Consider the following 13,147-nt stretch of genomic DNA (forward strand, 5'->3'; position numbering starts at 1 on the left):
GTTGTGAGCACCTGCAGATTCAGCCTTCATAAGGAAGGACCATGAACTAGTGGTCTGTGCATAGGAGTGCACAGGATTTTAAGTGTGACTTCTGTTAACTGGTGAGCGTGAGAAAGATGATGTATGGAGAAAAATGTAGGGGGTGGGGGAGAGAAGAAAAGGGTACTTCAAGTACAAAAGCCTTTTTCCTCAATGTTTATATCTGCTACAGGAAGTTAAATTTCAACTGAGGCCAATTCATTATAGCATGTCTCATAATTCCCTCTGGGCAGTGTTTCATGAATGTGCATATTGAGCCTTATTTCTCCAAGTTACATTGCTCTTTAAGAATCGTCTTTAAGATTTGAGAGGCAGAGTTAGAGGAAGAGACCAGAGAGGTCCTCATCTGCTGACTCACTGGCCAAATGGCAGCAAAGCTGGGGCTGGGCTAACCCAAATCCAGGAGCTTCCTCTGGATCTCCTACACGGGTGCAGGGGCACAAGCACTTGCACTCTGCCTCACTAGGTTTCCAGGCCATAAGCAGAGAACTGGATCAGAAGTAGAGCAGCTGGGACTTGAACTGGCAGCCATATGGGATGCTGGCATGACAGGCAGAGGCTCTACCTACTATACCACAGTACTGGCCCCAAGAGTAGTCTTGACTACACCTTCTTTGAAGCTTAATACTACATCGTAACAAGAAAATAGCGTGGCTATGTTTATGTGGGAAGTTAAAAAGTTTGTAGAAACGGTACAAAACTCTTGCTTTTGAAATTTAATTTGGTTCTGAAATCCATGTGTTTTTCCCATAACTCTTGTTTGCATGAACTTTCTAAGGACTCCACCATCTTGAATATACACTAAATGGCTTGACTAGTAGGGGCAGCAACTAAGTAGATAATTTCCCTTTACTGTCGAGGAATGCAACCTGTAGGCACTGTTCAGGAGTAATCGCCTTGCACTGCTGCTACTGCTTAATGTTAGTGTTTTGTGACCTCCTATGGCTTGATGATTTATCTTCACTCTTGACCTTGTATAAGCCACACCCCCACAGCTGTTGACCACTCAGGAGGTGGGCACCATTGAGTTGTGGCACCTCTTTCAGGTTTGAATGTTACCAACAGGATTGACAAGCAAAGGTGTTCTTGGCATGCAAAAGGAAGAAACCGGACGTCCTAGGCAGAAAGACGGCACAGAGTTAAGGCAGCCTACCTCCCATGGGTGTCTTTCTCCTCGATCTTGGTTTGTATGTGCTGTGTGACCACTAGGTTCAACAGCATTTGAATACCTGTGACAAATAGGCCCATATTAAATACCGTAAGGATTACTGTCGCTCCCCCTCTTCGCGGAGGAACGACACAGGACCCTGTGCTGTTCTTCTGTCTGCTCGGCCCTTCCCGGGTTGGCTGCAGTCCTTCCACCTCCGTGGAAGGGTGGTTCCCCCTGCCACTTTCCCCACTTCCACGGGGGAGCGGCACACCGCCGGCCGGCTCTCTCGGGGGCTGCTCAGATGTTACCCGGATGTTCCCCTTAGATGTTCCTGGTGCATGTTGTCTCTCTCCTCCTCTATAGTCCTCTTCCACCAATTCCAACTCTGCTACCCACACGCCGAGCACGCTGCTCTCCTCCAATCAGGAGCAGGATCAGCTCCTGCAGGTTACTGGTCAAACTGGAGGCAGCTGTGTAAAAGTTGTTTACTCCTCTCCCAGCACCATATTGTGGGAGAGCAGATGCATAGAATAAGTCTTAATTCCAGTAACTTAGTCTAGTCCGAGTTGCTCCCCACAGATTACATGCCTCTTGATTAGCGATTAAATGACTGTAGATCTTCACTTTGAAGGATGGGAAACCCACCCATGATGGGAATACTGGAATGGTGAAGCACATCCTTTACTTTTTTTTTTTTTTTAACAAATCCTGAAACCTGAAGAATGGGCTGTTATTCATGGGGTATCCAGTTCTCATGTAAGGCATTGTAACTATAATATGACAATAGCAAGCACTTGTATAGTTCATGCTAAGAAGTTATTTATGTTGATCAATGTAAGAACCTTATGAGAATTGATGCCAAAATGGTAAAATGAGTAACATGGATACTACTGGCAAATATTTGAACTCAGTTAAAGCTTTTGTTAACTACGCATAGTGGCTAAACTTAAGATTCGGTAAATAAGCCAATCCCAAAGGGACAAATACCACATGTTCTCCCTGAGAGATGACAACTGAGCACCAAAAAGGAAACCTGTTAAAGTGAAATGAACACTATGAGAAACGGTGACTTGATCAGCCCTCACCCTGACTGTTGATGAACAATTTAATATGTTATCCCTCTTAGTATTTTTTGTTCTACTTAATACTTTTGGTTGAATACTGTAATCAATACACAATTCTTCTTAAGTGCTGAAACTTAACTGAAAAGTGATCGCTGTTAAATATAAGAGTGGGAATAAGGGAGGGAAGAGATGTGCAATTCGGGACATGCTCAAGCTGACTTGCCCCAAATGGAAGAGTTAGAAACATACCATGGGATTCCAATTCAATCCCATCAAGGTGGCATGTACCAATGCCACCTCACTAGTCCCAGTGATGAATTCCTGTTCACAATTGATCATAATGATAGGACTAAGAGCCAAAGGGAGCACATAAACAAGACTAGTGTCTGCAAATACTAGCTGATAGAATAAAAAAGGGAGAGAACGATCCAGCATGGGAAGTGAGATACACAGCAGACTCATAGAATGGTAGATGTCCTAAAAGCACTCTGGCCTCAGAATCAGCCCTTAAGGCATGAGGATCTGGCTGAAAAGCCCATGAGAGTATTTCAGGCATGGAAAGCCAAGACACTCTGGGGAAAAAAAAAAACCTAAATGAAAGATCTCCATGGGTGAGATCCCAGTGGAAAGAACGGGTCATCAAAGAAGGAGGTACCTTTCTCTGAAGGGAGGAGAGAACTTCCACTTTGACCATGGCCTTGTCTAAATATGATCAGTCAGTGAACTCAGGGGGCTTCCATAGCCTTGGCAGCTCATGACAAGAGCCTAGGGTGATTACTGATGCCATAAACAAGAGTGTCAATTTGTTAAGTCAACAACAGGAGTCACTGTGCACTTACTCCTCATGTAGGATCTCTGTCCTTAATGTGCTGTACATTGAGATTTAATGCTATAACTAGTACTCAAACAGTATTTTTCACTTTGTGTGGGAGCAAACTGTTAATCTTAATGTATGCTAAACTGATCTTCTGTATATAGAGAATCGAAAGTGAATCTCCATATGAATGGAAGGGGAGGGGGAATGGGAAAGGGGAGGGTTGCGGGTGGGAGGTATGTTATTGGGGGGAAGCCATTGTAATCCATAAGCTGTAATTTGGAAATTTATATTCATTAAATACAAGTTTAAAAAATTCGGTAAAGAGTCAAAACTGGGTTGAAATTCTAGAAATGGAGTACTTAACAGGCAATCTCTTACATAACTTTATGAAGCTTTAGTAATTTAGATCCCCAGCATAATGTTAACTTACACCCTTACAGTGCCACCATTATAAACAGCACTATGACCTGGTGGATACAAACTATTGATATTGTGGGCTCATGTGAGGATCTGAGAGGCGAGTGGTGCTGGTGTCCGTTTCAGAAGGGGTATGCTGAGCATTCGCAGCAGGGCTGCTGTACTAGTAATGTGATAGTCTTTGCCTCAGGTCTGTGCTTAAACTTGATTTATTTTCAGCAAGTTTACCTCACTTTGTAGCTCATAGTCCTGGATCATTTTGAATGGAAAGACAACTGTCAGACTAATTTCCTCTTAATATTGTGAATTTCCTTCTCTAATTGGATAACAACGTTACTGGGAGTTTTGCAAATAGAAGGGGAGGTCTGCTTAGGGCAGGAAGTGATAGACCTGTGCTGTCCTTCATGAGGGCTCACTGTGCAAAGTTCAACACGACAAATGCAAATAGGTAGACTTGTCAAGATGCACAGACCTCCCATCTTTGTTTCAACTTTCTTGCTGCTATTGGGAGTGCTATAACCATGAACGTTAACTATTGGATATTCTCATTCTGTTTTCTTTTGAATTCGTCCTGTGGCAGCTGACTTTTCACTAACAAGTCAACCTCCTGACTTTCAATGTAAGCTGCTTTTTTTTTTTTTTTTTGACAGGCAGAGTGGACAGTGAGACAAAGTCTTCCTTTTCCGTTGGTTCACCCCCCAATGGCTGCTGTGGCCAGCGCATCGCGCTGATCCGAAGCCAGGAACCAGGTGCTTCCTCCCGGTCTCCCATGCGGGTGCAGGGCCCAAGGACTTGGGCCATCCTGCACTGCACTCCCGGGCCACATCAGAGTTGGCCTGGAAGAGGGGCAACCTGGACTAGAATCCCGTGCCCTGACTGGGACTAGAACACAGGGTGCCAGTGCCGCAGGTGGAGGATTAGCCTATTGAGCCACGGTGCTGGCCTCAGTCTAAGCTTTTAGTAGCAGAACAAAGGATGAGAAAATCTTAACTGGCAACAACTTTTCTTTTACCCTCCAATTGATGTTAAAACTTGTACTACCTTATATCTGCTAAACTAGCAGGAGCAAACCATAATTCTCTCTTGAGATAGTGTTTCCTCACATCTACTGACTCCTCAAGTGCCCCAGAGCTGGGAACTCCATCTGGGCCTCTGTTGGGCAGGAACCCAAGTATTGCTGCCTCCTAAGGCACACATTAGGAAGCTGGGATTTAAATCCAGACAATTCAATGAAGGTGTCCCAAGTGGCATCTTAACCATTAGGCCAAACCCCTGCCCCACAAATCATAATTCTATTTGCAAAGCAACCTAAGTGTTGATGAAATTATATAATAGGAACATTCACCAGATTTGCTCTTGAAGTCTCACACTTACAGATAGTTTTATAATACCAGATATCTCCCCACCAAATATATTTTGTTACCTCAAACTTGTGCGTGCTCCTCCACACCTACACTTTAAAGGCATGTGCAGGAACAGCACAAACCAGTGTTTTTGTTGTTATGGTACAAGATAAAGTGCTTTAGAAATAAAACCTCTGAAATTTGGACAGATGATTCCAAGAGGTTACCTCCAGGATAATAGGTATGTGTGTGTACATAGGGGAAGAGGCACCAAAAACTCAAGTTTGTTAGACTGCCTTGTCGCTCCCCCATTCGCGGAGGAATGACACCGGACCCTGCACTGTTCTTTTTGCCCGGCCCTTCCCGGGTTTGCTGCCGTTTCCTCACTCGCAGAGGAACGATGCCATCCTGGGTTAGCTGCCGCCCCCCCCCCCCCGGCTTCCGCGGAGGGGTGGCACCCCCGCTGCTTTCCCCACTTCCGCGGAGGAGCAGCACACCGCCAGCCGGCTCTCTCAAGGGCTGCTCAGATGTTCCTCAGATGTTCCCGGTGCATGTTGTCTCTCTCCTCCTTTATAGTCCTCTTCCACCAATCCCAACTCTGCTACCCACACGCCGAGCACGCTGCTCTCCTCCAATCAGGAGCAGGATCAGCTCCTGCAGCTTATCAGTTGAACTGGTGAGGCAGCTGTGTAGCAGTTGTTTGCTGTCTCTCAGAGCCATATTGTGGGAGAGCAGATGCATAGAATTATTCTTAGTTCCAGTAATTTAGTCTAGTCTCAGTTGCTCCCCACAGCCACAAATTATAAAGTGATCAATAGTACATGTATCAGTCACATTGCTATTTTCTTCTAGTAATAAACTTACAAAAGAATTAGGGTAACACAGGATAAGGATGACTTACTGGCATGTCTCAACATGGATTTGTTATTTCTCATTTCTACAGGTGGTTGGTGGTTCCCCTAGCCTCTAGACCACTAGTCTTCAATAGCTGCCCTGTTGGTGCTGGGAAATGGAGTGACTCTCCACCCAGTTGGTGTTTTGTTAATCCTGTACCTGTGTCCTATCACTTGGACTCCCTGACGATGGCTGGTGTTGAAGGTGCTCACACTTGTATTTCGGCACTATCCATGGGAATGCCAGGAAACCTGAAATGCATTGGCATGTTGACAGTTTCTTAGACTTTGAAGATTAGGACTTGAGTTTGTTGGGCAGCACCATAGAGGACTGTGACTGGGTTACATTTCTGACTGTAACATCCTAGTGGGGACCCCATAGAACTTGGAAACCTGGTTATAAAGAAAAATGGGCAGGTCTAAAGAATCTAGCTCTGAACTAAATCTGAGTGTTTTCCTGGGCAAAGTGCTAATGAGGCAGGTGCCTCTGTCTTGAGGGTGTTGCACATGTGGGTTCTGGGGTTACTCAGATGGAGGTCAAGTTTGTCAAGCAGTTTCACATTGACAGATGACCTGGGTGAGCCCCCATTTCTTCATCTGTAAAATGGAGATAACGACAGTTATAGATTAGCAACTTGGTTGATAAAAGCATGGATGCAGTAGCACATAGAAATGCCCGCAGTATTTTTTTTTTTTTTTTGACAGGCAGAGTGGACAGTGAGAGACGGAGAGAAAGGTCTTCCTTTGCCGTTGGTTCACCCTCCAATGGCTGCCACGGCCGGCGCGCTGCGGCCGGCACACCACGCTGATCTGATGGCAGGAGCCAGGTACTTATCCTGGTCTCCCATGGGGTGCAGGGCCCAAGCACTTGGGCCATCCTCCACTGCACTCCCTGGCCACAGCAGAGAGCTGGCCTGGAAGAGGGGCAACCGGGACAGAATCTGGCGCCCCAACCGGGACTAGAACCCGGTGTGCTGGCGCCGCAAGGCGGAGGATTAGCCTAGTGAGCTGCAGCGGCCGGCTGCCCGCAGTATTTAACTGTATCGGAAGTTGAGACCAAATCAGCTCAGGAAACTGAATTATGAAAAGTTCTGAATGCAAAACCCTATGATCCCATGAATGACTGCAGTTTTGGGGAGCTATATTGTGTGTAATGGCAAAACATGACTATTGGTCTGTAGGTCATGTGTGAGCCTGTGATATGGGGTAACTTGGGCTAGAGATGGTTTATGGTGTCCCCAATGAATAGTGTAGATAGCAGAGCCCAGAAAGTCTGCACTGGAATCTTGGCAGTTACTCAGCCTCCTTCCCATCTGGTAAGAACAGCTCCCTCTGAGGTTAGTGGGGGGAGTTATGAAACACTGTAAGTGCCCTATATGCTCTGCAACATAGTAAATACCCAGTAAACTGGCCCCCATCTGTTAGATTCTGATGAAAGAAGCACTTTATAAACACTGTCTACAGCTTAGAAGTACTGTACTGATAACGGGGAAATCAAGTACCCATGAACAAATGCAGGAGATGATAAAGCAAAGACCGTCTTCTGGCCTGTGGGAAGTGAAGGAGATGCAGAGGAACAAGGTGGTCAAACATTGTAGAATGGGTGAGTTGTAGGATGAAGCTGCATATTTCACCTATTTAGGTCCCTGGTGAGGGCCATCTGACTCCTAGGGGAGCACTCCTAAGCTAAACCTTGTGGAGTCACCTCGATGGTAGAGGTGTATCCATCAAAGAAGGGGAGAGAAGGTGTGGGGAACGGAGGCCTGCTAACAGAGCTGGTCAGGAGCCTAGTGGTAGCCCAGTTAGATTTATGAGGGAGGAGGAACTTCTGGGGAGATGGTGGGTTTTGACATATGCTACCAAGCAGGGGATCTTAAGGGGCTAGAAGTAGGTAGATGGAAGCCATGGTCTACAGGAAGTATCACCATGTACCTTGATGGAGGAGGAAAACTTTAATCCATGTAAATGCTGCCTTAGGAAGGAGAGATTATAGCTGGCTGTTATCCCTAGGGACAAACTGAAACTCGATCTAGTTGATGCTGTAAACTGCTCACATGCTTCCTTATGGTAACCAGATACAGGGAATTTGTAGAGGAGGCCAGATGAAATGGGACAAAACAAGTAAATTTTTTTTTTGTATTACACTGTGAGTTAAACTTAGTAACTCCAATCAATGCAGCCAAGATGAGTGGTTTTGGTGGAATTGTGAGCATTTTCTAGGCATTACTACCAAAAATCTCATTTTTCTTCCTAGGAGTTGGTGAACTTAAAACTCCTGGAACATTGGCTAATTCAATTCCTGAATTCCTAACACAAAGAAAATTCTTGCTTTTATATTAGCATGTTTTTTTTTTAAACACTTGTAACTACAGAATAGTACATCACCAAAATGTGATGCTGGGACTGGCATTGTGGCATAGCAGGTAAAGCCACTACCTGCAATGCTGGCATCCCATATGGGCACTGGTTGGAGTCCTGGCTGCTCCACTTCCACCAGCTCCCTGTTAATGGTTTGGAAAAGTGGTAGAGAGTCCAAGTGCTTGGGTCCCTGCTACCCATGTAGGAGACCCAGAGGAAGCTCTTGGCTTCAGTTTGGCCCAACCCTATTGTAGCCATTGGGATGAACCAGAGGATGAAAGATTCATTCTCTTTGTAACTGACTTTCAAATAAGTCTCCTAAAGATGTGGTAAAGAAGTAGCATATACCACCTACCGTGTTCCCTTGTTAACATTACTATGATGTATTAGTCCTAATGAACACATCAGCTTGCTGTACTCCTAATCGAACTCTATTGTTCCCACCTCCATCTCCAGTAATCGTGTGTACGCACTCACATGAGGGAGCCTGTGTGATTTTTGTCCTGGTGTGTCTAGGCTCTCATGTATCATGAAGCATTCCAGTCTCATCAGTTTGGCTGCAAATGACAGCATTTCATTGTTCTTATGGCTGGAAACTGCATATGTTAACAGACAACACTTCCGGAGTTACCTGATGGACACCTTAGTTGATGACATACTTGGGCTGATGGGAACAATGCTGTAGTAAACATGGTGGGGCAGGTATTTTGGAATATAATAGTCAATGTCAGCCAGCCCTGTCATTTTCCAGCATGTATTAATGTTGATTTGTGCCAGTAAATACAAAAGATGCCCAAAACATGTTAAGTTTGTATAAAATACTATGGGGACAAATGTTGGAGTTCTGAAGCAGAACAGTAAAATGCTTACTACTGGACTGTTACCAGGATGGGATAGTGTCAGTGATATTTTGACAAATGCTTTATCATTCTAGATGACATTCTTAGCCTTAAGGGGGTATTAAAAGATCAGTATTTAAAGATACTGATGCAAAAACATTCTAGGTGTCTTTCCTGGACATGCATACAGGGTGACAGTTAACAGGGGTCTGGAGTTGTTCCCTTACCTGCCCAAAGGGTCCTTTGAACTCCACTGAAAGACCTGCCTAGTGACATTCTCCCAGAAGTTTAACAATGGCAGAGAATTAGCATGTGAACCACATTGAGATACTTACCAATTTAATAAATTAAGATTGACCAACACTGAGGTTCCCTGAGACAAGAAGGAATATTTATACCTGGTTAACTAGAATTGTTAAATCAATACAATCTCAATAATGAAGATTGGAAATGGATTGACTAATACTCTAAATGCTGAAGACTTTGACAGGCAGAGTGGACAGTGTGAGAGAGAAAGGTCTTCCTTTTGCAGTTGGTTCACCCTCCAATGGCTGTCATGGCTGGCGCGCTGTGGCCGGTGCACCGCGCTGATCCGATGGCAGGAGCCAGGTGCTTCTCCTGGTCTCCCATGGGGTGCAGGGCCCAAGCACTTGGGCCATCCTCCACTGTACTCCCTGGCCACAGCAGAGAGCTGGCCTGGAAGAGGGGCAACCGGGACAGAATCCGGCACCCCAACCAGGACTAGAACCCGGTGTGCCGGCGCCGCTAGGCGGAGGATTAGCCTATTGAGCCATGGCGCCGGCCAATGCTGAAGACTTTGATAACTTAATTTTTAACCATCCCTCCAGGGCAAAGTGTTCCATGACCCAGAGAAAGGTAAGAGGCAGCTCTTAACCTCAAGGGCTTGTCCTGGTGAGATTAGAATGCCTGTATGTGTGGGGCCAGCGCAGTAGATTAATCCTCTACCTGTGGTGCCAGCATCCCATATGGGCACCGGTTCTAGTCCTGGCTGCTCCTCTTTCTATCCAGCTCTCTGCTGTGGCCTGGGAAAGCAGTAGAAGATGGCCCAAGTCCTTGGGCCCCTGTACCCGTGTAGGAGACTGAGAAGAAGCTCCTGGCTTCAGATCGGTGCAGCTCCGGCCGTAGCGGCCATTTGGGGAGTGAACCAACGGAAGGAAGACCTTTGTGTGTCTCACTGTAACTCTACCCATCAAATAAGTTTTAAAAAATGCCTGTACACATGAAGTCTTTAACACATGTAGTCCTGTGCATTCTCCAGAAAGGTTGCCTAATATTTTCAATAGGTTTGCAAACAAGTTACTGACTACAAAAGCTCCAGAAAAATTGCAGTTCTTTTATAGTTACTGCAAAGTGCTGTTCAATGAGAATTAGTGTTTTGTGACTCCATGGTTCTATATTGGATAGTAATGATAAAACTATACCAGTGAACATTGAGCATATGAGATAACCATATACCATGTGTTAGCTGTCAGAGTAGCATGAGAGTACAGTATATTCACTCTTAGAAACCAGAACCCGGTATGTACATAATGGTATAGTACAAGCTATATTGAAGTTTGAACTGATAGTGTGGGAGAAATGGAGAGTGGCATAGTTTGTGAAAAGAACCAGCACTTAAGTTGAACACGTAGAAAGACTCCTGGCTTTAACCAGGAGATGGTTTTCATGTCTCCTTTTTTTGTTTCTCTAATGTATTTTTATCTTCTGGAACTTAAGTAGGACTTAATCTCTTGTTTTAGCAAAGTGTAAAACTGATGACTGACCAGATAAGCTAAGCACTTTGGTAAGAGTTCTTTGACTTAATTGGTTTGAGTTGTCAGTATTACCTTGACATCTTCAAATGAAACTGAAGCTCATAGTTATGGATTTTCTGACATCATACCACTAACTCCTTAAATGGGAGGAATAAAAGTAGACAGTTTAACTTACAGGTAGCTGCAGGTTAGACTGATGTCTTCATTAATCCTGAGCTCTGGATTAGTGACTTGCAGATCTTACGTATGTCAGAATTGGCCAGAAGTAGTGTTAAAATGTAGATTGCTGGGCCTGCCCTCTAGAGTTTGTGCTAGGAAGAACCTGGGTGGAGCCTTAAAACTGATAGACCACATCTTAAACCAAGGCTCTAAAGGAAAGAAGGCCTACTCATGCCTGTACTGAAAATGCCATCAGGAATAAATACAGAAATGGCTTTTGCCATATAACCACTTGTTCCTGATCATTGGCCATTTTAAGGTATCTATGAACTTGGATGGCCATTATCAAATATAAAAACGCATGTTGAAGAGGATGTGAGGAGATGCGCATGTATGTGCCATTCATTACTTGAGGGTAGGCAGTAAAATGGTTGCAGCTGCTGTGGAAAACAATGGGCAGTTCATCAAAAGCTCAAACCTGGAACTGACATCTTCCAGCGATTTTAATGTCTGTAGCCCAAAGAACTGAATGCAGAGACCGGTATCCTTGCACTCACGTTCACAACAGTATTATTCACAGCAGCCAAGAAGTAGAATGCTCAGACAAATGGATAAACAAAATGGGATGCATAAAGTAAAATATTATTCAGCCTGAAATGGGAATGGGATTCTGATAAATGCAACATGAGTGAACCTTGACAAGATTACACTAATTGAAATCAGACCAAATGGAAAAACAATACACAGTACCAAGTTCATCGTGACAGAGGCTTGTCGCTCCCCCTCTTCGTGGAGGAACGACACTAAACCCTGCCTAGGCTTCATATCCGAGTCACGGCACCATTATGTCGCTCCCCCTCTTCGCGGAGGAACAACACAGGACCCTGCGCTGTTCTTTTGTCTGCTCGGCCCTCCCCGGGTTTGCTGCTGGTTCTTCCCGGGTTGGCTACCGTCCCTTCCACCTCCGTGGAAGGGCGGTTCCCCCTGCCACTTTCCCCACTTCCACGGGGGAGCGGCACACCGCCGGCCGACTCTCTCGGGGACTGCTCAGATGTTATCCGGATGTTCCCCTTAGATGTTCCTGGTGCATGTTGTCTCTCTCCTCCTTTATAGTCCTCTTCCACCAATCCCAACTCTGCTACCCACACACCGAGTACGCTGCTCTCCTCCAATCAGGAGCAGGTCCTGCTGTTTATTGGTTGAACTGGAGGCAGCTGAGTAGAAGCTGTTTCCTCCTCTCCCAGCGCCATATTGTGGGAGAGCAGATGCATAGAATAAGTCTTAATTCCAGTAACTTAGTCTAGTCCGAGTTGCTCCCCACAGAGGCTGAACAGTGATGACTGCGAGCTGGGAACAGGAAAATGGGAGCTTGGAGGGTACAGTCTTACTTTTTTTTTTTTTTTGACAGGCAGAGTGGACAGTGAGAAAGAGAAAAAAAGGTCTTCCTTTGCCATTGGTTCACCCTCCAATGGCCGCCACAGCCGGCGTGCTGCGGCCGGCGCACCGCGCTGATCCGATGGCAGGAGCCAGGTGCTTCTCCTGGTCTCCCATGGGGTGCAGGGCCCAAGCACTTGGGCCATCCTCCACTGCACTCCCGGGCCACAGCAGAGGGCTGGCCTGGAAGAGGGGCAACCGGGACAGAATCCGGCGCCCCGACCGGGACTAGAACCCAGTGTGCCGGCACCGCTAGGCGGAGGATTAGCCTAGTGAGCCGCGGCACCGGCCCTTACTTTAGGATAATGTAGAAATCCTTATCAATGCCACTAAACCATGCACTTGAAGATAGTAAAATTCTATGTTGAACAACAAGGAAAAGGGAATTTGAAGAATATTGCACATACCTTCCCTTTTCCTCTACTCCTTATTCAAATCTTGCTGGAATAATCCAGATAGTCTCCTTTGAATGACTGATTAACTTGGTATAGGGCAGTCTACTCTACAGTAGAACAATAAAATGTATTTTAGACAAGTCTCACACCAAGACTTGAGTTGTGATGTAAACTAAACTAGAAAAATGCAAACACTGAACTTGATTAGTTAACCCTTAACATCCAGCCATTGGTCAGACTTTAAGGAAAACAGCACGTCTTTACTTGTCTGAACAGAAAGCAATCATTGGTAGGTTCAGCTCATAGAAAGCACTGGAAGTTGGAGGTTATCTGACTTGGCATCTGTGAAGTCTGTCTCTGACACTCACGTCTCAATTATGCTGCTGCTAATTAAATAAACGTGTAAAGTCGGCTTCATGCCCTGTGTCTCCTCCTTCATAAACCAGGACATTACCGTTTCGGGT

The 13,147-nt window shown here is 45.4% G+C and overlaps 1 protein-coding gene across 25 annotated transcripts in view; it reads left to right on the top strand.

Moving 5' to 3' along the window:
• RARB (retinoic acid receptor beta) overlaps nt 1-13,147 on the top strand; it is a 794,145-nt gene that overhangs the window by 22,412 nt on the left and 758,586 nt on the right. Inside the window, exon 3 of one of the 25 annotated variants that reach the window (XR_016233349.1) lies at nt 5,774-5,792. The exons of the other annotated variants lie outside the window; for them this stretch is intronic. The gene's annotated coding sequence lies outside the window, so the exon portion shown is untranslated. Of the gene's footprint in view, nt 1-5,773; nt 5,793-13,147 lie in introns of those variants that run through there. 25 annotated transcript variants of the gene reach the window in all.

The sequence above is a fragment of the Oryctolagus cuniculus genome, chromosome 4, assembly GCF_051225735.1.
Source record: "Oryctolagus cuniculus isolate XC-2025 breed Fujian yellow rabbit chromosome 4, ASM5122573v1, whole genome shotgun sequence".
Taxonomy (NCBI): domain Eukaryota; kingdom Metazoa; phylum Chordata; class Mammalia; order Lagomorpha; family Leporidae; genus Oryctolagus; species Oryctolagus cuniculus.